Raw genomic sequence first — 12,795 nt, forward strand, 5'->3', positions numbered from 1 at the left:
TGTGATAAGTTCAGATCTTATATTGTTGATTCTAAAGTAACTATTCAAACTGATCATGCTGCTATTAAATACCTTATGGAAAAGAAAGATGCTAAACCTAGACTTATTAGATGGGTTCTCTTGCTACAAGAATTTGATTTGCATATTGTTGATAGAAAGGGAGCTGAGAACCCCGTTGCAGACAACTTGTCTAGGTTAGAAAATATTCTTGATGACCCACTACCTATTAATGATAGCTTTCCTGATGAACAATTAAATGTTATAAGTACTTCTCGTAGTACTCCATGGTATGCTGATTATGCTAATTATATTGTTGCTAAGTTTATACCACCTAGCTTCACATACCAGCAAAAGAAAAAGTTTTTCTATGATTTAAGACATTACTTTTGGGATGACCCACATCTTTATAAAGAAGGAGTAGATGGTGTTATTAGACGTTGTGTACCTGAGCATGAACAGGAACAGATCCTACGCAAGTGTCATTCCGAGGCTTATGGAGGACACCACGCTGGAGATAGAACTGCACATAAGGTATTGCAATCTGGTTTTTATTGGCCTACTCTCTTCAAGGATGCCCGTAAGTTTGTCTTGTCTTGTGATGAATGTCAAAGAATTGGTAATATTAGTAGACGTCAAGAAATGCCTATGAATTATTCTCTTGTTATTGAACCGTTTGATGTTTGGGGCTTTGATTATATGGGACCTTTTCCTGCCTCTAATGGATACACACATATTCTAGTTGCTGTTGATTACGTTACTAAGTGGGTAGAAGCTATTCCAACTAGTAGTGCTGATCATAACACTTCTATTAAAATGCTTAAAGAAGTTATTTTCCCGAGGTTTGGAGTCCCTAGATATTTAATGACTGATGGTGGTTCACACTTTATTCATGGTGCTTTCCGTAAAATGCTTGCTAAATATGATGTTAATCATAGAATTGCATCTCCTTATCACCCTCAGTCTAGTGGTCAAGTAGAGTTGAGCAATAGAGAGCTCAAATTAATTTTGCAAAAGACTGTTAATAGGTCTAGAAAGAATTGGTCCAAGAAACTTGATGATGCATTATGGGCTTATAGAACTGCATATAAAAATCCTATGGGTATGTCTCCGTATAAAATGGTTTATGGAAAAGCATGTCACTTACCTCTCGAACTAGAACATAAGGCATATTGGGCTATTAAAGAGCTCAACTATGATTTTAAACTTGCCGGTGAGAAGAGGTTATTTGATATTAGCTCACTTGATGAATGGAGAACCCAAGCTTATGAAAATGCCAAGTTGTTTAAAGAAAAAGTTAAAAGATGGCATGACAAAAGGATACAAAAGCGTGAGTTTAACGTAGGTGGTTATGTATTGCTATACAACTCTCACTTAAGATTTTTTGCAGGAAAACTTCTCTCTAAATGGGAAGGCCCCTATGTTATCGAAGAGGTCTATCGTTCCGGTGCCATAAAAATCAACAACTTCGAGGGCACAAATCCGAAGGTGGTAAACGGTCAAAGAATCAAACATTATATCTCAGGTAATCCCATAAATGTTGAAACCAATATTATTGAAACCGTAACCCCGGATGAATACATAAGAGACACTTTCCGGAACGTTTCAGACTCCGAAAAGGAATAGGTATGTAGTACGGTAAGTAAACCGACACCAAAACAATTTTTAAGGCAATATTTCTCCGTTTTGGAATATTTAGAAAAATAGAAAAATAAGTAGCAGTCCGGGAAGGACACGAGGGCCCCACGAGGGTGGTGGGCGAGCCCTACCCCCCTGGGCGCGCCCCCCTACCTCGTGAGCACCTCGTGTGCCTTCCGGACTCTTTTTTCTTGCACAATACGTATTTTCGTCGGTAAAAATTCATTATATATTCTCCCGAAGGTTTTGACTCCCGTATCACGATAATATCCTATGTTTTCATTTCGAGTTGTCCCGTTGCAGATTAAATCAACATGTCTTCCTAGGATTCGGAAGGAGAAAGCTATGTGGATGATTACTTAGCAAATCCAAAGGTCTATGGAGATGTGGAACATGATGGATGGACCACGGAGGAAGAAGAGGACTATGAACCCAAGGGGAAGGAGGAGACGACCTCAGATGAAGATGAAGCACCATTACTGCAACCTGGGGACATGCACATGGAGTTCAAAAAGTCAAGTCTCCCTGATAGGGTAAAGAAACCCAAGTTCGAGTTTATCCCTTTTCGTCTCTTGCAGGAAAATAAGCAGGACCTATGCAAAAAGATATTAACCCTGGAGTGGGAGATTGATGATCTGAGGGATCAAAATGCCGTCCTCAAGCGCAAATTAAGGGAGAAGCCTAAGCCATCAACTAAGCCAACATCACCACCACCTTCTTCACCGACAAAGGAGATATAATCACATGGGTATGGGCACTCCCCTTGGCAACTGCCAAGCTTGGGGGAGGTGCCCCGGTATCGTATCACAATCACAACTCCTATCTTTACCATTTTTCTTAGTTCGATCCTATTAGTAGTATCTTGATCTAGTAGAATAAAGTTTATGGCATGATCTAGTTTTGAGTTTTGCTTTATGATCTCTCTTTGTAATCGAGTCCGTGAGCTATATATAATAAAGATTAGTGTTGAGTCAAGGGCTTGATTATTTTGCCATGATCTTGGGTGAATAAAAGAAAAGAGAAAAAGAATAAAAAGAAACAAAAAGTTCATATTGATCTTATTGAGAGTAATGACTTCACATAGAAAGAGTATGATGATTAAAAGTTGTTGGGAGTTGGCAGACATAGCTTTGGTCATTGTTGCAATTAATAGGAAGTAATAAGGAAAGAGAGGTTTTCACATATAGATATATTATCATTGACATCTTTTATGATTGGGAGCACTCATTAAAATATGACATGCTAAAGAGTTGATGTTGGACAAGGAAGACAACGTAATGAGTTATGTCTTTCTTATATCTGAGATAAAGTATGTTGTCATGGATCCTCTAACTTGTTGAGCTTGCCTTTCCCCCTCATGCTAGCCAAATTCTCAGCACCAAGTAGAAATACTACTTGTGCTTCCAAATACCCTTAAACCAGTTTTGCCATGAGAGTCCACCATATCTACCTATGGATTGAGTAAGATCCTTCAAGTAAGTTGTCATCGGTGCAAAGCAATAAAAATTGCTCTAAATATGTATGATTGATTGGTGTGGGAGAAATAAGCTTTATACGATCTTGTGATGTGGAAGTAATAAAAGCGACGGACTGCATAATAAAGGTTCATATCACAAGGGGCAATATAAAGTGACGTTCTTTCGCATTGAGATTTTGTGCATCCAACCATAAAAGCGCATGGCAACCTCTGCTTCCCTCTGCGAAGGGCCTATCCTTTATTATTATCTTCTACCTTATGCAAGAGTCATGGTGATCTTCACCTTTTCTTTTTCATTTTATCCTTTGGCAAGCTCAGCATGTTGGAAAGAACATGATATATGTATCTAATTGGATGTAGGGGGCATGAACCATTATTGTTGACATTACCCTTGAGGTAAAAGGTTGTGGGGAAAACTATAAGCCCCTATCTTTCTCTGTGTTCGATTAAAACTCCGTAACCACAAGTATTGCGTGAGTGTAAGCAATTATGGAGGACTAAATGATAGTTGAGTATGTCGACTTGCTTTTTAGCTCTGCATGGACTCTTTCCGATGTTATGATAAATTGCAATTGCTTCAATGACTGAGATTATTGTTTGTTGGATCCCAATAAGGTTTATGATTTATACTCTTGCATTGTGAATAGATCATCACTTGAACATAAGTAATCATATGACAAAAGCTATATATGTTGCTGTTATGAGAATAATCATGATGCCTTCATGTCCGTATTTTATTTTTTATCGACGCCTCTACCTCTAAACATGAGGACATATTTATTGTTATCGGCTTTTCGCTTGAGGACAAGCGAGGTCTAAGCTTGGGGGAGTTGATACGTCCATTTTGCATCATGCTTTTATATTGATATTTGTTGCATTATGGACTACTATTTCACTTTATGTCACAATACTTATGGCTATTCTCTCTTATTTTACAAGGTTTACATAAGGAGGGAGAATGCCGGCAGCTGGAATTCTGGGCTGGAAAAGGATCAAATATTAGAGACCTATTCTGCGCAACTCCAAAAGTCCTGAAACTCCACGGAACATCTTAAAATAAATAAAGAAAAATCCTCGACAAAGATGAAGGCCAGGGGCCCCACCCCCTACCTCGTGGCCCCCCTGGTGGTTCTCTGACGTCCATCTTCTCCTATATGAAGTCTTCCGATGAGAAAAAAATAAGAAGGAACTTTTCGGGACGAGACTCCGTCGCCATGAGGCGGAACCTTGGCGGAACCAATCTAGAGCACCGACAGAGCTGTTCTGCCGGGGAAAATTCCCTCCGGGAGGGGGAAATCATCACCATCGTCATCACCAATGCTCCTCTCATCGGGAGAGGGCAATCTCCATCAACATATTCATGAGCACCATCTCATCTCCAAACCCTAGTTCATCTCTTGTATCCAATTCTTGTCTCAAAGTCCGGGATTGGTGCTAGTAGGTTGCTAGTAGTGTTGATTACTCCTTGTAGTTGATGCTAGTTGGTTTATTTGGTGGAAGATCATATATTCAGATCCTATATGCATATTATTACCCCTCTGATTATGAACATGAATATGCTTTGTGAGTAATTACGTTTGTTCCTGAGGACAAGGGAGAAGTCTTGCTATTAGTAGTCATGTGAATTTGGTATTCGTTTGATATTTTGATAAGATGTATGTTGTCTAGCCTCTAGTGGTGTTATGTGAACGTCGACTACATAACACTTCACCATTATTTGGGCCTAGAGGAAGGCATTGGGAAGTAATAAGTAGATGATGGGTTGCTAGAGTGACAGAAGCTTAAACCCTAGTTTATGCGTTGCTTCGTAAGGGGCTGATTTGGATCCATATGTTTCATGCTATGGTTAGGTTTACCTTAATACTTTTGTTGTAGTTGCGGATGCTTGCAATAGAGGTTAATCATAAGTGGGATGCTTGTTCAAGTAAGAACAGCACCCAAGCACCGGTCCACCCACATATCAAATTATCAAAGTATCGAACGCGAATCATATGAACGTGATGAAAACTAGCTTGACGATATTCCCATGTGTCCTCGGGAGCGCTTTTCCTATTATAAGAGTTTGTTCCGGCTTGTCCTTTGCTACAAAAAGGATTGGCCACCTTGCTGCACTTTATTTACTTTTGTTACTTGTTGCTCGTTACAATTTATCTTATCACAAGACTATCTGTTACCACTTATTTCAATACTTGCAGAGAATACCTTGCTGAAAACCGCTGATCATTTCCTTATGCTCCTCATTGAGTTCGACACTCTTACTTATCGAAAGGACTATGATAGATCCCCTATACTTGTGGGTTATCATGGAGGGTGCGCCCTGGGGGGGGGGGGCGCCCCCCTACCTCGTGGCTTCCTCCTTTGTTTCTTGATGTAGGGTCCAAGTCTCTTGGATTTTGTTCGTTCCAAAAATCACGTTCCCGAAGGTTTCATTCCATTTGGACTCCATTTGATATTCCTTTTCTGTGAAACTCTGAAATAGGCAAAAAACAACAATTCTGGGTTGGGCCTCCGGTTAATAGGTTAGTCCCAAAAATAGTATAAAAGTGGATAATAAAGCCCAATAATGTCCAAAATAGTAGATAATATAGTATGGAGCAATCAAAAATTATAGATACGTTGGAGATGTATCAGTTGCCAGGTTGAACAGCTCCTGAGACATGCACAACTCCTTGTGGATGGTGAGCTCTTCCTTCATCTTGACGTCGCGGACGCCATCGGAGAACGCGGAGATGATGGCCTCATCCGTCACCTTGAGGCGAGTGTTGTTGAAGCGCTGGATGTACTTCCAGAGGGTTTCTCCTGGTTGTTGCTTGATGCGACGGAGGTCACCCGTGGCCGGCGGGCAGTCGTGAGTGCCCTGGAAGTTGGCGACAAAACGGTCGCGCATCTCGTCCCAGGAGGAGATCGAGCCATGTGGCAGGTTCAGGAGCCAGGAGCGGGCACCATCCTTGAGAGCCATAGGAAACCAGTTTGCCAAGACTTTCTCTTCGCCATTGGCCGCTTCGATGCTCAGCTCATAGAGCTGCAGGAACTCCGCGGGGTCGAGGGTGCCATCATAGCGAGGAGGCAGATCCGGCTTAAACTTGCATGGCCAGGCGATGCTACGCAGCTCAGGGGTGAAGGCGCGGCAGCCGGCCGTGGTTGTCGGGGCTCGTCTCGGAGGTGGAGCTTGGTCCTGACGAGGCTCGCGTGCCGCCACCGCGGGTGGCACACGGTCTTGGCGAGGTGGCGCGGGGAGCGCATGTGGAGCTTCTCGCGACCGAGGAATTTCTTGGCAGCTTCTCTCTTCGCACGCGGGCACCGGGCGTGGTGGATCGCGCCGTGGGGCCGCGCGCCTTGGCGCCAAGGCACCATCTTGGGGCAGAGGTGGAGGAGGCGCTCCGTGTGCCATGTTGCCCATGGCTGGCGGAGGGCAAGGCATAGAAAGGGATGGCGCTGGAGAGCCCCCTGCGGCGGACGAGCTCGGCGACGCGGTCGAGCCAGTCCTCGTAGAGGTCGTCGACTGGGTGGTAGCGCAGGAGCTCGTTCGCCATGAGGAGCACGGCCTGCGCGTTGATAACCCACAAGTATAGGGGACCGCAACCGCTTTCGAGGGTAGAGTATTCAACCCAAATTTATTGATTCGACACAAGGGGAGCCCACAAGTATTAGTAGTTGAGTTGTCAATTCAACCACACCTGGATAACTTAGTATCTGCATTAAAGTATTTAGTAGCAAAGTAATATGGAAGTAACGGTAACAGTAGCAAAAGTAATATTTTTAGGTTTTGTAGTGATTGTAACAATAGCAACGGAAAAGTAAATATGCGAAGAACAGTATGTGAAAAGCTCGTAGGCATTGGATCGGTGATGGAGAATTATGCCGGATGCGGTTCATCATGTAACAATCATAACATAGGGTGACACAGAACTAGCTCCAATTCATCAATGTAATGTAGGCATGTATTCCGAATATAGTCATACGTGCTTATGGAAAATAACTTGCATGACATCTTTTTTCCTACCCTCCCGTGGCAGTGGGGTCCTAGCGGAAACTAAGGGATATTAAGGCCTCCTTTTAATAGAGTACCGGACCAAAGCATTAACACATAGTGAATACATGAACTCCTCAAACTATGGTCATCACCGGGAGTGGTCTCGATTATTGTCACTTCGGGGTTGCCGGATCATAACACATAGTAGGTGACTATAGACTTGCAAGATAGGATCAAGAACTCACATATATTCATGAAAACATAATAGGTTCACGTCTGAAATCATGGCACTCAGGCCCTAGTGACAAGCATTAAGCATAGCAAAGTCATAGAAACATCAATCTCAGAACATAGTGGATACTAGGGATCAAACCCTAACAAAACTAACTCGATTACATGATAAATCTCATCCAACCCATCACCGTCCAGCAAGCCTACGATGGAATTACTCACGCACAGCGGTGAGCATCATGAAATTGGTGACGGAGGATGGTTGATGATGATGACGACGACGAATTTCCCTCTCCGGAGCCCCGAAAAGACTCCAGATCAGCCCTCCCGAGAGAGTTTAGGGCTTGGCCGCTGCTCCGTATCGTAAAACGCGATGAATCTTTCTCTCTGATTTTTTTCTCCCCGAACACGAATATATGGAGTTGGAGTTCAGGTCGGTGGAGCGTTAGGGGGCCCACGAGGCAGGGGGGTGCGCCCAGGGGGCAGGCACGCCCCCACCCTCGTCGACAGGTGGTGGGCCCCCTGGCCTTGATTATTTCGCCAATATTTTTTATATTTTCAAAAAATAAGTTCCGTGGAGTTTCAGGTCATTCCGAGAACTTTTGTTTCTGCACATAAATAACACCATGGGAAGTCTGCTGAGAACAACGTCAGTCCAGGTTAGTTCCATGCAAGTTAGAGTCCAAAACAAGGGAAAAAGTGTTTGGAAAAGTAGATACGACGGAGACGTATCACGCATCCATGGGAGTGCGACGTGCGTGCGTCGAAGAACCGGCTGGGGTCAGCGAAGGACTGGCGGTGCGGCCGTCCTGCCGCACTGATGGGTGCAGCGAGGATGCTTGCTGCTCGTTCCCTGCCGGGCTAGTGGCGGTGTTGGCGGCGGGATACGGAGAACGACGAGGTGGCCTACCGACGGGATCCATATGAGAAACGTGGGCGGTGAGGGCAGCCCGGCGCTCAGCACGAGCGCGGCGAGCGTCCGCCATGGATACAACGGAGCAACGAAGCGTCAATTGATGGAAGGGAAGCTACGGCACACCCCTACCTGGCGCGCCAAATGTCGGATGTGGGGTTCCGGCATACCCTTAAGGTTCGAACTCTGGGGTGTGCGCGAAGTTCTTTCCCTCCTACCGATCCACGCCCTAGCCCGCTAAGATCTTGCGGATGAACTCGACGAACTCGTAACACAGAAAGACACGATATTTATACTAGTTCGGGCCACCGTTGTCGTGTAATACCCTACTCCAGTGTGTGGTGGTGGATTTCCTCTTTGGGTGATGATGAACAGTACAGGGGGAAGAACAGCCTCCTAAGGTTGAGGTGTTCTTGTGCTCAACTAACTTGTGTGGGTGAGATGCCTCTGAGTGGGTTATCAGATGCCTCTACCGTGGTGGCTAGTTCTACTTATATAGGCCCTAGTCCTCTCCCCAAATATTGAGCGGGAAGGGAGCCAACAATGGCGGGCTAATTTGAAAGGGGACAGCTAGTACAAGCTATCCTAAAAAAGTGGTCTTCGCCTGCGAAAGGTTCTGGTGGTGACGCCATCTTGGGCTCCATGGTGACCTCCGTCCTGCTGGCCTGCTGGTCTTGGTCTCGTTGCACCGATATGGAAACCTTTGCCTGATGCCTCGGTACTCCACGCCTGCGCCTTCCTCCTTAGCACCAAAGAGGAAACAAGGACGATGAGCGCGCTGGCGCCCGCCTGGTGTTGATCGTCACGCCTCACGTCATGCGAGCCTCGCGAGGTTTGCTCCACCTTGACATCTCCGATCCTCACGAGGTAGCCTGGTGAGGCCGCCCCAGAGGAGGTCTTGTGTCATCCTCCTCGTGAGGCTTGGCCCCTCGCGAGGGTCTTGAATGCCTTGTTGATGAATATGGGCCAGACAGGCCCGCTAGCATAGCCATGCCGTGGGCCGCAAGTAGGCAAGTCTGGGGACCCCTGTTCCCTGAATGCCGAAAGTGAGCAGGGTTCCCAAGCCCACCATCCGGGTGCCACTTAGTACACCGTGCCACTTGTGCCTTGTCTGTCCCAAGCCCACCTTGCCAGGTGCCACTTGGTAGAAAAATAACACTACCTACAAACACCAGAAACTAGTTGCGGCTCCTGGACAGAGATCAAGTTGGTTAATAAGTCGAGAGAGCTTGAAGCGCCCGGAGCCCAATGTGTGGTAGTAGCTAGTCATTAGTCAACTTATACAGAACTCAGTTCTTAAGGACGGTCCCAATGAGACAACCCACCATGTACTCCTACATGGCCTGTCACTGCTACCTTTGCCAAATTGTGTTCACCCGCTTAACTCTCAGCATCAGAACATGGCATAACACTCCAATTCATTCCCAATGAATCAGACCTGACACAACTCTAAGGAATAGCAGGCATGGCATGGTAGGAACACAACATGGCTCATACAACTCCTACACATGCTAGTGGGTTTCAACTATTTACTGTGGCAATGACAGGTCATGCAGAGGAATGGGTTCAACTACCGCAACACAAAGTAGCAGTTGAATCATTGTTGTCCTAATGCAATAAAAGAGAGCAGGAGTGAGAGAGCGGGATTGTATCGGAATGAACAAGGGGGTGTGCTTGCCTGGTAGATCAACAAGGGGGCACTACTCCTCTGACAGGTACTCTGGAACGATCTTCGTAGCAGCACCTATCGAAAAGGATGGTGTCGGCAATCAAAACACAAGCATATGCAACAATATGATGCATGAACATGGCATGAAGATGTGATGTGGTTTGTGCTAATGCATCTCGCATTTCACTTGGAAGAATTCCATTTGAACCAAAGGTTCAAATGCAACTCTAACTAAAGTCTCTTTAAAAATGATTAATGTGTTTTCACATATACAACAGGTATAACTTGGTTTGTCATGCATGAAAATGGTATAGATGGATAGATTGCATTTTTCTGATAATTTTTCATATATAAATTATTTCAATATGTGCTGTTGAATTTCTATGATTTTTTGAAGTTTAAACAATTTTCTGGAATTTCCTGTTTATTTTAAATCCAGAAACTGTTAATTGCGTCATGCTGATGACATCATCATGTCAGCGGGTCAACGACGCTGACCAGGGTCAAACTTGACATGTGGGGTCCACACATCAGTGTCACAGAGTTAAATAGGGTGTGTTTAGCCTAATTACAAGATTAGTGGGCGCTGGGGCCCATCTGTCAGTGTGAGGGGGTTTGTTCAGCGGTGATTAGCCCTACACTAATCACCTGACAGGCCGGGCCCGCATGGCAGGGCTCAGGCGGCGGGGCTCGTCGCCGGCAGCCTCTGGTCGCGGTGGAGTCCGCGTTGCCGGCCACAGGAGTAGCGGATGAGGGCACCGGGGCATAGCCCGGGCTCGTCCGCATCCAGCGGAGGCGACGGGAGGACGCAGGGTGGCCGGAGCTCGCCGGAGCAGAGCTCGCGACGGTGGCCGGAGTTCAGTTTCGAGCGGGATCGCGGCTGTAGCGTAGAAAAAACATGGGGGAGAGGGGAATTCAAGGTGGGACCTCATGGCCAGTCCAGCAGAGGCAACAGTGGCTCGGGGGAGGTCCAGCAGAGATCCACGGCGGGCGGGGTTGAAGATGACGGTGGAGGCGGCTCCATAGGGCGTCCGGCGACGCGTGACGTGAAGGAGGGGACGAGGAAGACGAGGTGAAGCTCTTGGATTCGTCGTAGAGGCGAGGCCGTGGCAGTGGGACCGGCAACGGCGAGCGGCGGTGATGGTGGTGTCGGATGTGGGGTTCCGGCAAACCATTAAGATTCAAACACTGGGGTGCACGCGAAGTCTTTCTCCTCCTACCGATCTATGCTCAAGCTCGCTAAGATCTTGCGGACGAACTCGACGAACTCACAACATAGAAAGAGACACAAGGTTTATACTGGTTTAGGCCACCATTGTGGTGTAATACCCTACTCAAGTGTGGTGGCGGTGGATTGCCTCTTGGGCTGATGATGAACAGTACAAGAGAAGAACAGCCTCCTGAGGTTGAGGTGTTCTTGTGCGTGTGTTGGATTCTCGATCTGTTCGAGTTCTCTCCTCTACTGTGGTGGCTAAGCCTAATTATATAGGACCTGGTCTTCTTCCCAAATGTTGAGCAGGAAGGGAGCCAACAACGGTGGGCAAATTTGAAGGGGGACAGCTAGTACAAGCTATCCTGACAAAAGCGGTCTTCGCCTGCGAAAAGCCCTGGGGTGATGCCGTCTTGGGCTCCATGATGACCTCTGCCTTGCCGTCCTCCTGGTCTTGGTCTTGTTGCACCAATATGGCAACCTTTGCTTGATGCCTCTGTACTCTTCGTCTACGCATGCCTCCTTAGCACCAAAGAGGAAATGGGGATGTTGTGTGCTCTGGCACCCGCCTGGCATCCGCCTGGCGCCGTTCGTCATGGCTCACGTCATGAGTGCCTCGTGAGGTTTGCCCTGCCTTGATATCTCCGCTCCTCGTGAGGACGCCTAGATAGGCCAGTCCAGATGAAGTCTTGCGTCATCCGCCTCGCGAGGCTTGGACCCTCATGAAGGTCTTGGATGCCTTGTCGATGAATATGGGCTGTACGGCCCGCTGCTAGCCACGCCGTGTGCCGCAGGTAGGCAACTCTGGGGAACCCCATTCCCAGAACGCCAATAGTAGCCCCCGGGCCCAAGGAGCGATCGGGCTTGGCTTCATGGCAAAGCCAAGGGTCATGTTCGGAGCGTCGCGGGCCCAAAAAGCCTGCGGCCTCGGTCGATGTGTGGCGGTTGATTGGACGTGGGCCTCTCTGCTTCCCCAGGCTACCTCAGCAACTGCTCGCCCTGAAAAAGGCTGGCACGGGCTGTTCTTTCCTTCATTGCTCCTTCCTTGCCTTGCTCCAGATCCCCTTTCTTGCCCTTCGCCGCCTGCTTCCTCCAGATGTGCTCAACCCTTGCTCTGCTTCTGTCGCTCATGGCGCCGCGCAAGGTCAAATCTTCCTCTACGACGGCTTGGTATGAGCCGGCCCTTGAGACGCCCACCGTCACGGAGAAGAGCCTCGCCTCCGTGCACCTTCTGACGGCGGTCGAAGGCAACGAGTGGGGGAAGACAGTGCTTCGGCTCGCCTCCGACGAGCCGGAGCCTGAGGGAAGCACCTTCTTCCCCTTCTTCTCGAGCAGCGTCACTGTCAGGTTGGTCCCTCCTTTTTCTTATTTATTTTACGAAGTCCTCGACCACTATGGGCTGCAGGCGCTGCATATCCATCCTAACTCTGTCCTCCTCCTTTCCATCTTCGCTTACTACTGCGAGGCATACCTGGGTGTTATGCCATCCGTGGCGCTCTTGTGCCATTTCTTCTTCCTCCATGTCACCGTCGAGCACATCACTGGATGTGCCAACTTCGTCGCCTATGGCAAGGCCAACTTGATCTCGAGCACCGGGAAGATGGCTGACAACATCCGGTCCAAATGGGTCATGATGGATGCTCAGCGCGCCGACCGGCGTCTGGAGTTGCCCACAGCGGCGCCTCCT

Source organism: Triticum aestivum, chromosome 5A (genome assembly GCF_018294505.1).
Source record: "Triticum aestivum cultivar Chinese Spring chromosome 5A, IWGSC CS RefSeq v2.1, whole genome shotgun sequence".
Lineage (NCBI taxonomy): Eukaryota > Viridiplantae > Streptophyta > Magnoliopsida > Poales > Poaceae > Triticum > Triticum aestivum.